General features: G+C 37.0%; 1 long non-coding RNA gene across 1 annotated transcript; it reads left to right on the forward strand.

Moving 5' to 3' along the window:
- Positions 1-8,861: 8,861 nt before the first annotated feature.
- On the forward strand, positions 8,862-13,944 carry LOC134293195 (uncharacterized). Its single transcript, XR_010000205.1, has 2 exons — positions 8,862-9,971; positions 12,510-13,944. It is a non-coding gene; the product is annotated as an uncharacterized LOC134293195 (long non-coding RNA).

The following is a 13,944-nucleotide window of genomic DNA, read 5'->3' on the forward strand; positions in this document are numbered from 1 at the left end:
CAGGTTGGTTCATGGTTGACTTCTCTGGCAGGATGAGTCTGCAGGGCCTTTCCTGTCCCATGCAGCCGTGGGCAAGTCTACACAGGGACCACCAAGCCCAGCACTCTGCCCCGCAGCAAGCATGCAACAGAAAAGGCACTGCAGACACTCCTGCGCCTGCGCGGCCTGCTCCCGATTCGAGGGAACTTGGCCCGCCCACTACAGGCATCCCTTTATGCGCCTGCGCGGCCTGCTCCCTATGAGAGCGAACTTGGCCCCGCCCACTGCAGGCATCCCTTTATGCGCCTGTGCGGCCTGCTCCGTATGAGAGCGAACCTGGCCCCGCCCACTGCAGGCATCCCTTTATGCGCCTGTGCGGCCTGCTCCCGATTCGAGGGAACTTGGCCCGCCCACTACAGGCATCCCTTTATGCGCCTGCGCGGCCTGCTCCCTATGAGAGCGAACTTGGCCCCGCCCACTGCAGGCATCCCTTTATGCGCCTGTGCGGCCTGCTCCGTATGAGAGCGAACCTGGCCCCGCCCACTGCAGGCATCCCTTTATGCGCCTGTGCGGCCTGCTCCCTAGGAGAGCGAACGTGGCCCCGCCCACGACAGGCATCCCTCTCCCTCCCTTCTGCGCCTGCGCGGCCTCCTCGGCGTCACCGGAAGCTCCGTCACAGGGCGGCAAGATGGCGGCCCGGCCCGGTCAGAGGCGTTCGGGGCGGCGTTTCCACGGTGACCCGGGTCCGTCGAGGCTTCGTCGCCAAGGCCCGGGAGGAGGAGGAAGGGCGCCGGGAGCGTGGCCTTCCAAACCGAGCCGGGGTTGGGCGTGAGGCCGCGCCTGCCTCCCTTCCCTGCCCGGACGTTTGCAGGCCAAGGCGGGGAAGGAATCCCAGGCAGGAAAACCCCCTTGGCCTGCGCGCCCTCCCTGCCTGCCGGAGTTTGGGACTCTTCCCAACCCGTAGGCTGGCTGCTAGGCATTGTGGGAGTTGGAGTCCCAAGTTCACCCAGGCCTCTTCTTTTTTATGTATTTTTATGTATTTCAATAAAAATGATTTAAAAAAAATAAATGGAGGTGAGCACCAACCTCCAGAGTGTGAGTAGATCAATAGGTACCGCTCCAGCGGGAAGGTAACGGCGCTCCATGCCGTCGTGCCAGTGGCCACATGACCCTGGAGGTGTCTACGGACAACGCCGGCGCTTCGGCTTAGAAATTATTTCTACTAATAGGTTTGAGAAAGTAAAAAAGTAGACCAGAAGGAAGAAGGCGGGACCAGGAAGACACCTGTCCATCATGTCTCCTGTATCAATTTCACAATAGAATAATAGAGAATACTCATATTATACTATACTCATCATATACTGTATACACATATAATATTGATAATATTCCGATGTAATACAATAGAATAATAATAATAATACGGTATTATAATTATATATTTATATTACAGGTAATATTACTAATAATATATAATGCTTATATTGTGCTGTACTAATATTATAATGTATATACATATAATATTGATAATAATATTCTGATGTATTACAATATAATAATAATAATACGCTATTATAATTATATATTTTATGACATGTAATATTACTAATAATATTGCAATATAGTCCTATAGTACAAAATAATAATATATAATGCTTATATTGTGCTGTACTAATATAATGTATATACTTATAATATAATACTGATAATAATATTCCTATGTATTACAATATAATAATAATAATACACTATTATGATTGTATATACATATAATACTGATAATAATATTCCAATGCAATACAATTTAATAAAAATAATAATGCACTATTATAATTGTATATTTTTATTACATGTAATATGACTAATAATATTGCAATATAGTCATTTAGTACAAATAATAATATATAATGCTTGTATTGTGCTGTACTAATATTATAATATATATATACTGATATTAATATTCTGATGTAATATAATGTAATAATAATAATAATACACTATTGTATATTTAAATTACATGTAATATTCCTAATAATATTGCAATATAGTCCTATAGTACAATATAATAATATATAATGCTTATATTGTGCTGTACTAATATTATAATGTATATACATATAATATTGATAATAATATTCCGATGCAATACAATTTAATAATAATAATACACTTTTATAATTGTATAATTTTATTACATGTAATATTACTAATAATATTGCAATATAGTACAATATAATAATATATAATGCTTATATTGTGCTGTACTAATATTATAATGTATATACATGTAATATAATACTGAGAATAATATTCCGATGTATTACAATATAATAATACCCTATTATAATTGTATATACATATAATACTGATAATAATATTCCAATGCAATACAATTTAATAATAATAATAATAATACACTATTATAATTGTATATTTTTATTACATGTAATATGACTAATAATATTGCAGTATAGTCCTATAGTACAATATAATAATATATAATGCTTGTTTTGTGCTGTACTAATATTATAATGTATATACATATAATACTGATAATAATATTCCAATGCAATACAATGTAATAATAATAATAATACACTATTGTATATTTATATTACATGTAATATGACTAATAATATTGCAATATAGTCATATAGTACAATATAATAATATATAATGCTTATATTGTGCTGTACTATTATAATGTATAAAATACTGATAATAATATTCCAATGTATTACTATATAATAATAATAATACGCTATTATAATTGTATATACATATAATACTGATAATAATATTCTGATGCAATACAATGCAATAATAATAATAATAATAATACACTATTTTATATTTATATTCCATGTAATGTTACTAATAATATTGCAATATAGTCGTATAGTACAATATAATAATATACAATGCTTATATTGTGCTGTACTAATATTATAATATATTGTATATACATATAATATTGATAATAATATTCCGATGTATTACAATATAATAATAATAATATGCTATTATAATTAAATATTTATATTACATGTAATGTTAGTAGTAATACTGCAACATAGTCATATAGTACAATACAATAATATATAATGCTTATATTGAGCTGTACTAATATTATAATATATTGTATATACATATATTATTGATAATAATATTCTGATGTAATATTTATTTATTTATTATTTAAACGTATATGCCATCACTCCCCTAGGGTTAATACAATGTAATAATAATAATATACTATTGTATATTTATATTCCATGTAATGTTACAAATAATATTGCAATATAGTAATATAGTACAATATAATAATTTACAATGCTTATATTGTGCTGTACTAATATTATAATATACATATAATATTGATAATATTCCAATGTATTACAATATAATAATAATACACTATTATAATGATATAAGGCACCAGCACTCTTGGGCGGAGGGCGTGACAGGTCTTGCAAACCTCTCACTCCCAAGATTATTATTATTAATATTAGTATTATTTAAGATTACCCTGGATCAAAGAAATATCAATTAATATTACATTAAGTCCTAATGGCTTTTCTGTCTGTCGCCCTCCTGTGGACAGAAGAAGATTGCACTTGCCTTGAAACTCTGATTCTTTGCTCTCTGCTGCCATCCAATGGTCAGATAGAAAAGTGCAGCACAAAGGCGCCTTCAACGCTCGAGGCTGCACTTCCGCCTCTGACCATTGGATGGCAGCAGAGAGCGAAGACTCAGAATCCCAAGGCAAGTGCAATATTCTTCTGTCCACAGGAGGGCGACAAAGAGAAAAGACATTAGGAATCCCATTGATAGATCATTGAGCCATTTGGGAAATATAATTACATGACAATAGTAATACTACTAATAATAACATCCTGGGAGTTAGGGTTTTGCAAGGTCTTTCCCGTCTTCTGCCCAGGAGTGCCGGTGCCTTGTCAAACTACAACTCCCACCATCCTAGACAAACTCTACAACAGCTCAATGCCATTGGAGCCTAGGAGATATAACCCCCCCTTGCTTAGTTTTCCAATAAGAATAACATAATAACAACAAAACTTTATTTCTAGACCGCCCTCTCTCCTCCAGAGGATGTACATATAATTCACTATAATTGTATATTTTTATTATATGAAATATTACTAATAATATTGCAATATAGTCGTATAATATAACTCGCTGTACCCGGCCACGCGTTGCTGTGGCGTAGTCCTTAGTGGGGTTTTCTTCGTGGCATAAAGAGGATTCCCCGTAGGTAGGAAGCAGCCAGGCTTTGATGCTGCAAGGGTATTCAAGTTGGCCAACAATGGAGTCCCCTAGGTATGAAGCAGCCAGGCTTTGATGCTGCAAGGCTATTCAATGGGATTCAAGTTGGCCGACAATGGAGTCCCCTAGGTATGAAGCAGCCAGGCTTTGATGCTGCAAGGCTATTCAAGTTGGCCGACAATGGAGTCCCCTAGGTATGAAGCAGCCAGGCTTTGATGCTGCAAGGCTATTCAATGGGATTCAAGTTGGCCGACAATGGAGTCCCCTAGGTATGAAGCAGCCAGGCTTCGATGCTGCAAGGCTATTCAATGGGATTCAACTTGGCCGACAATGGAGTCCCCTAGGTATGAAGCAGCCAGGCTTCGATGCTGCAAGGCTATTCAATGGGATTCAAGTTGGCCGACAATGGAGTCCCCTAGGTATGAAGCAGCCAGGCTTTGATGCTGCAAGGCTATTCAATGGGATTCAAGTTGGCCGACAATGGAGTCCCCTAGGTATGAAGCAGCCAGGCTTTGATGCTGCAAGGCTATTCAATGGGATTCAAGTTGGCCGACAATGGAGTCCCCTAGGTATGAAGCAGCCAGGCTTTGATGCTGCAAGGCTATTCAATGGGATTCAAGTTGGCCGACAATGGAGTCCCCTAGGTATGAAGCAGCCAGGCTTTGATGCTGCAAGGCTATTCAATGGGATTCAAGTTGGCCGACAATGGAGTCCCCTAGGTATGAAGCAGCCAGGCTTTGATGCTGCAAGGCTATTCAATGGGATTCAAGTTGGCCGACAATGGAGTCCCCTAGGTATGAAGCAGCCAGGCTTTGATGCTGCAAGGCTATTCAAGTTGGCCGACAATGGAGTCCCCTAGGTATGAAGCAGCCAGGCTTCGATGCTGCAAGGCTATTCAATGGGATTCAAGTTGGCCGACAATGGAGTCCCCTAGGTATGAAGCAGCCAGGCTTGGATGCTGCAAGGCTATTCAATGGGATTCAAGTTGGCCGACAATGGAGTCCCCTAGGTATGAAGCAGCCAGGCTTTGATGCTGCAAGGCTATTCAATGGGATTCAAGTTGGCCGACAATGGAGTCCCCTAGGTATGAAGCAGCCAGGCTTTGATGCTTCAAGGCTATTCAATGGGATTCAAGTTGGCCGACAATGGAGTCCCCTAGGTATGAAGCAGCCAGGCTTTGATGCTGCAAGGCTATTCAATGGGATTCAAGTTGGCCGACAATGGAGTCCCCTAGGTATGAAGCAGCCAGGCTTTGATGCTGCAAGGCTATTCAATGGGAATTCAAGTTGGCCGACAATGGAGTCCCCTAGGTATGAAGAAGCCAGGCTTAGATGCTGCAAGGCTATTCAAGTTGGCCGACAATGGAGTCCCCTAGGTATGAAGCAGCCAGGCTTTGATGCTGCAAGGCTATTCAATGGGATTCAAGTTGGCCGACAATGGAGTCCCCTAGGTATGAAGCAGCCAGGCTTTGATGCTGCAAGGCTATTCAATGGGAATCAAGTTGGCCGACAATGGAGTCCCCTAGGTATGAAGCAGCCAGGCTTTGATGCTGCAAGGCTATTCAAGTTGGCCGACAATGGAGTCCCCTAGGTATGAAGCAGCCAGGCTTTGATGCTGCAAGGCTATTCAATGGGATTCAAGTTGGCCGACAATGGAGTCCCCTAGGTATGAAGCAGCCAGGCTTCGATGCTGCAAGGCTATTCAAGTTGGCCGACAATGGAGTCCCCTAGGTATGAAGCAGCCAGGCTTTGATGCTGCAAGGCTATTCAATGGGATTCAAGTTGGCCGACAATGGAGTCCCCTAGGTATGAAGCAGCCAGGCTTTGATGCTGCAAGGCTATTCAATGGGATTCAAGTTGGCCGACAATGGAGTCCCCTAGGTATGAAGCAGCCAGGCTTTGATGCTGCAAGGCTATTCAATGGGATTCAAGTTGGCCGACAATGGAGTCCCCTAGGTATGAAGCAGCCAGGCTTTGATGCTGCAAGGCTATTCAATGGCCAGGAATCCGCTGTGTGTGTTTGTCTCCATCCAGTGGTGAAAGGCGCGCATTGCAGGCGGAGAGGAAATGAATGGGAAGAAGCCGCTGTGTGTGTTTGTCTCCATCCAGTGGTGAAAGGCGCGCATTGCAGGCGGACTGGAAAATTCCCCGCATTGCCGTCAATGGAGACGGAGGAGGAGGATGAGGAGGAGGAGGATGAGGACGAAGGCCTCTCCATGGAATATTCTTCAAATACCCTATATACCCGGATATAAGCCGACCCGAATATAAACCGAGGCATCTAATTTTACCACAAAAAAACCCTGGGAAATCATTGACTCCAGTATAAGCCGAGGGTGGGAAATTTCAGAAATAAAAATAGATACCAATAAAATTACATTGTGGGTGAAACGTCAGGAGAGAATGCTTCTGGAAACCAATTATTATTACTTAGATTGTACTATATTAATCATATACCACAATGTCTATAATACACCCCTAGTATGTTATATTATTAGTATTATGTCACATTTTAGTGCTAAATCATAAGTTGCATAAGAGATGTGGGCGAAACGTCAGGAGAGAATGCTTCTGGGAAACCAATTATTATTTCTTAGATTGTACTATATTAATCATATACCACAATGTCTATAATACACCCCTAGTATGTTATATTATTAGTATTATGTCACATTTTAGTGCTAAATCAAAAGTTGCATAAGAGATGTGGGCGAAACGTCAGGAGAGAATGCTTCTGGAAACCAATTATTATTTCTTAGATTGTACTATATTAATCATATACCACAATGTCTATAATACACCCCTAGTATGTTATATTATTAGTATTATGTCACATTTTAGTGCTAAATCAAAAGTTGCATAAGAGATGTGGGCGAAACGTCAGGAGAGAATGCTTCTGGGAAACCAATTATTTTTTCTTAGATTGTACTATATTAATCATATACCACAATGTCTATAATACACCACGAGTATATTATATTATTAGTATTATGTCACATTTTAGTGCTAAATCATAAGTTGCATAAGAGATGTGGGCGAAACGTCAGGAGAGAATGCTTCTGGGAAACCAATTATTATTTCTTACATTGTACTATATTAATAATATACCACAATATCTATAATACACCACTAGTATGTTATATTATTAGTATTATGTCACATACCAGTGCTAAATCATAAGTTGCATAAGAGATGTGGGCGAAACGTCAGGAGAGAATGCTTCTGGGAAACCAATTATTTTTTCTTAGATTGTACTATATTAATCATATACCACAATGTCTATAATACACCACGAGTATATTATATTATTAGTATTATGTCACATTTTAGTGCTAAATCATAAGTTGCATAAGAGATGTGGGCGAAACGTCAGGAGAGAATGCTTCTGGGAAACCAATTATTTTTTCTTAGATTGTACTATATTAATCATATACCACAATGTCTATAATACACCACGAGTATATTATATTATTAGTATTATGTCACATTTTAGTGCTAAATCATAAGTTGCATAAGAGATGTGGGCGAAACGTCAGGAGAGAATGCTTCTGGGAAACCAATTATTTTTTCTTAGATTGTACTATATTAATCATATACCACAATGTCTATAATACACCACGAGTATATTATATTATTAGTATTATGTCACATTTTAGTGCTAAATCATAAGTTGCATAAGAGATGTGGGTGAAACGTCAGGAGAGAATGCTTCTGGGAAACCAATTATTATTTCTTACATTGTACTATATTAATCATATACCACAATGTCTATAATACACCCCTAGTATGTTATATTATTAGTATTATGTCACATTTTAGTGCTAAATCAAAAGTTGCATAAGAGATGTGGGCGAAACGTCAGGAGAGAATGCTTCTGGGAAACCAATTATTATTTCTTAGATTGTACTATATTAATCATATACCACAATGTCTATAATACACCCCTAGTATGTTATATTATTAGTATTATGTCACATTTTAGTGCTAAATCAAAAGTTGCATAAGAGATGTGGGCGAAACGTCAGGAGAGAATGCTTCTGGGAAACCAATTATTTTTTCTTAGATTGTACTATATTAATCATATACCACAATGTCTATAATACACCACGAGTATATTATATTATTAGTATTATGTCACATTTTAGTGCTAAATCATAAGTTGCATAAGAGATGTGGGCGAAACGTCAGGAGAGAATGCTTCTGGGAAACCAATTATTATTTCTTACATTGTACTATATTAATAATATACCACAATATCTATAATACACCACTAGTATGTTATATTATTAGTATTATGTCACATACCAGTGCTAAATCATAAGTTGCATAAGAGATGTGGGCGAAACGTCAGGAGAGAATGCTTCTGGGAAACCAATTATTTTTTCTTAGATTGTACTATATTAATCATATACCACAATGTCTATAATACACCACGAGTATATTATATTATTAGTATTATGTCACATTTTAGTGCTAAATCATAAGTTGCATAAGAGATGTGGGCGAAACGTCAGGAGAGAATGCTTCTGGGAAACCAATTATTTTTTCTTAGATTGTACTATATTAATCATATACCACAATGTCTATAATACACCACGAGTATATTATATTATTAGTATTATGTCACATTTTAGTGCTAAATCATAAGTTGCATAAGAGATGTGGGTGAAACGTCAGGAGAGAATGCTTCTGGGAAACCAATTATTATTTCTTACATTGTACTATATTAATCATATACCACAATGTCTATAATACACCCCTAGTATGTTATATTATTAGTATTATGTCACATTTTAGTGCTAAATCATAAGTTGCATAAGAGATGTGGGCGAAACGTCAGGAGAGAATGCTTCTGGGAAACCAATTATTTTTTCTTAGATTGTACTATATTAATAATATACCACAATGTCTATAATACACCCCTAGTATGTTATATTATTAGTATTATGTCACATATTAGTGCTAAATCAAAAGTTGCATAAGAGATGTGGGCAAAATGCTCCGCTATGTTCCTTTTCTTCTTTTCATACCTCTATGTTCCATTTCCTCATTGCAGGAGCGCTCTTTACTTTTCATACTTCTATGTTTACTTTCTGCATTGCGGGAGCGCTCTTTACTTTTCATACCTCTATGTTCCTTTTCCGCATTGCGGGGCGCTCTTTACTTATCATACTTCTATGTTCACTTTCTGCATTGCGGGGCGCTCTTTACTTTTCATACCTCTATGTTTACTTTCTGCATTGCGGGGCGCTCTTTGCTTTTCATACTTCTATGTTCCATTTCCGCATTGCAGGGGCGCTCTTTTCATTTCATACCTCTATGTTCCTCCTATCCCGCCTTTTCCCCCCTCCGCCTCCGCTCTCTTCTCCCATTGGTTGTTGCTTGGGAGGTCCCGCCCCTTTCCCCTTCCTTCGCTCCCTCATTGGTCGAAGCGCGTCCTGGCAGATATGTAGTGCGGGGGCGTTTCCCATCGTAGCCGCAATAATACAAAATAAATAATTTTATAATATCAGAGATATATAGTCTTCGAGCTTATTAATAATCGTTACGTATGATTATGTTGTTTGAATATGAGGTCCATGGATGTGTCAGGGTTGGCGACGGAAGGGACGGGTTGCGTGATGGACCTGCCGGGACTTGGGGGCGGGGCAAGGGGCGTGGCCTGGCGCGTGAGGGCCGGGGAAGGGAACAGCCAAGATGGCGGCCGGGGTGAGTGAGGCGAGCGAAGCGCCGCTGAGGAGAACGGCAGGAAAAGGCCTTTAGATTATATTATAAATTATTGTGTTATTATTTCATATTATATTATTATCGTACATATTATGTTGCATTGCGTTTATAATATATTATATCTTTATTATTTCATATTATTATTATAGACATGATTTTGCATTATGTGGTTATTTTATATTATATTATTTTATTTTTATTATTTTGCATCCTTATATTATTTGGTTTTTATATTATTATCATTTTACATTATTATTATATTATATTATTTTGTTCTTATTTCATATTATATTTATTTCATATTTTATTATATTATTATTTGGCATCATTATTATTTTATTCTGTTATTTCATATTATTATAATACACAGTATTTTGCATTATTATGTTGTTATTATTTCATATTATTATACATATCATTTTGCATTTTTATGTTGTTATTTTATATTATATTATTTTTATTATTTTGCATCCTTATATTATTTGGTTTTTATATTATTATCATTTTGCATTATTATTATATTATATTATATTGTTCTTATTTCATATTATATTATATTTATTTCATATTTTATTATATTATTATTATTATTTTGTATCGTTATTATATTATTCTGTTATTTCATATTATTATAATTCACAGTATTTTGCATTATTATGTTATTTTATATTATTATAATATTATTATTATTTTGCATCCTTATATTATTGGTTTTTATTTTATATTTTATATTTTATTATTTTACATTCTTATATCGTTTTGTTTATATTTCATATTATATTATATTATTATTTTACATCATTATTATCTATATATATAAAAGAGTGATGGCATCAGGGCAGCGGACAAAACAACAAAACCACAGGCCCCCCAACCTCGAAATGTGACAACACAATCCATCATCCACGGCTCTAGGTTGATACAACAAAAAGAAAAGAAAAATAAAGTCCTAATTAGAGGGAGAGGAGTAATTGTTTTTATCCAATTGCTGCCAATTACAAGGCTAAGTTCTGCCCACTTGGTCTCCTAGCAACCTACTCACCCCAGGGGACAGGCACAAGAGGGCCATCCAGTTCAACTTCCTTCTACCATGCAGGAGGACACAATCCAATCACTCCTGACAGATGGCCATCCAATATCTGCACAATAATAATACACATCGATTCATAGCATCAGACAGTTAGGAGACACCCCTAAAGGCCATCCAGCCCAACCCAATTCTGCCATGCAGGACACAAGCCAAGCACTCCCAACAGATGGCCACTCAGCCTCTCAATACTAATACTAATAATAATAACATCATCATACAATCCTAAGGTTTGGAGTGACCCCTAAGGATCATCCAGATCAACTTCCTTCTACCATGCAGGAGGACACAATCCAAGCACTCCTGACAGATGGCCATCCAGCCTCTACATAATAATGATGATGATGATGATAATAATAATAATAATAATAATAATAGAAGCATAGAATCCAAGAGTTTGGAGAGACCCCTAAGGGCCATCCAGCCCAACCCTTTCTACTATGCAGCAGGACACAATCCAAGCATTCCCAACACATGGACAACATATAAATACTATACAATACTACACAGGGACATAGACCCCCTCTACCCTCACCACTTTCCCAGGACACAAACAACCAAATGCATACTCAACATCAAGACAACCATACAACAGACATTCAATACCACCACTACCACAACAATTTCTCACTAACACCACCAGACAACGCCACAGCAACGCGTGGCCGGGCACAGCTAGTACTATATAATTTTGTTGTTTCATACTATTATACACATGATTTTGCATTATTATGTTGTTGTTTTATATTATTATATTATTATTTTACATCATTTTTATATTTGTTCTTACGTATTGCGTATTATAATTATTATTTTGCATCATTATTATATTCTGTTATTTCGTGTTATTATAATACACAGTATTTTGCATTATTATGTTGTTATTTTATATTATTATTATATTACTATTATTTTGCATCCTTATATTATTTGGATCTTATATTATTTTATATTATTATTATTGTTTTTCATCATTATTATATTATTTTGTTCTTATTTCATATTATATTATATTATTATTATATTGCGTCGTTATTATATTATTCTGTTATTTCATATGTCCGATTTACCTACATGAGTGGGAATCGATTTGGAGGAAAAAAAATTAAATACACGTACTCCATGGACATGAAAGAAAACTGGCTGAAAGTAATGCATAGATGGTACCTAACCCCCCAAAAGATAGGATTTATGTATAAAAATACTAATAATAAATGCTGGAAATGTAAATCTCAAGTGGGCTCGTACCACCCTATGTGGTGGAGTTGTAGAAAGATGGCAAAATTTTGGACGATGATGTTAGACGAAAGTAATAAAATTCTAAACACAAACTTTGCGAAGACGCCTGAGCTCCTCCTGCTAGGGTTATATGATGAATTAGATAAGGTAGATTTAAATACAGATAAACTATTTACATTTTTTTATTACTGCAGCAAGGATGGTAATCGCAAAACAATGGAAAAGTGAGAAAGCCCCATCGAAAGATGCCTGGCTGACCAAATGGACTGAAATAAAGGATATGGACAAACTTACCTTCTGAATGAGAAAGAGCAACGGAAGAGCTATAAGAGCCACGGACTGGTCAAACTTTGAAGACTACCTTGTTACTTCAGAGAAGGGAACCAGCAAGGTTGTATTCAGATTTTCTGGGAAGTTGTAGTTTAGGTAAACATAATGAAGATTTTACTGATTGCAGTACAGTCTCCTTATCTATAGATTTGATATGCATGGTTTTACTTACTGTAGTAAACTCTCCCCTCCAAAGTGTTTGTAGGCCTCTCTATGTTCTTCGCTGCAATTCTGTGATATGTTTCTGGCCCAAATATCCGCGAAATATAAGGTTTACTTGCATCCATGGGGATCTTAGAATGGGAGGTATATGTAATAGTTTAACCCTTAAGCTCTTCCTCATTAAAAAAATTGCAGGAAAGTCTAGTTATTTTTCCCCCTCCACAAATGTCTTGCAGGCATTACATTTTTTGTTCTTTTTAAAATGTAATACAATGGTATAATTATCCCCCCCCCTCCCAAGCACATCTTCTCTGTTGGTTTCTTCTTTTCTGGGTAGGAGATATTACTTTTTGGAGCCAACCCGGGATTTTATCAGTATATTTATTGTATGTGACCTCATTTGTTTTATGATTTGTTTTATTGTTGATTGACTTGTTTTATTGATATGTTTTTATATTGTCTGATATCTGGGCTTGGCCCCATGTAAGCCGCCCTGAGTCCCTTCGGGGAGATGGGGCGGGGTATAAAACTAAAATTATTATTATTATTATTATTATTATTATTATTATTATTATTATTATTACCTTAAGAAAAGATGATAAGAACTATCTAATTGGAACATAAATGATTAGTGACAAAGATCGGAAGTCAATCCCCCCCCCCATTGCTAGTGTCTATCCCCTCTCACAATCCCTAATCCAGACACACTTGCCCTGCCCCTGCCCTCCCTTCCCTGTTCCCCTGCCGTATGTCGTCTTATGTTTTATGTTTGATGTTTTAAAAGAAACTTCTCAATAAAAATGATACAAAAAATAAAATAAAAAAATAAACTTAACCAAACCTGGCTGTTTAAACAAAATCAAATAAACATGTCATCCATAAATCAAAATAAAAACACACACTTCTTTACACCAACTTTGGTTGCAAATGTATGCAATTTCCTTGAGAAACCTCTTCCTTCCTTCCCAGGCACCATTTCTTAAACCCAGAAAGGGAAAACACACGTAGGAGCCGCCTGAATTCTCACTTCTCTGTCCTTACGGCTGAGTTACAACTCGCTGAGCTTGTTTTGATTCTGTTTCTATACAAAACGGTGGCTCCCATCATGAAATCAATAAAGTTTATTATTTCACGACG

Source organism: Anolis carolinensis, unplaced genomic scaffold (assembly GCF_035594765.1).
Source record: "Anolis carolinensis isolate JA03-04 unplaced genomic scaffold, rAnoCar3.1.pri scaffold_7, whole genome shotgun sequence".
Classification (NCBI taxonomy): Eukaryota; Metazoa; Chordata; class Lepidosauria; order Squamata; family Dactyloidae; genus Anolis; species Anolis carolinensis.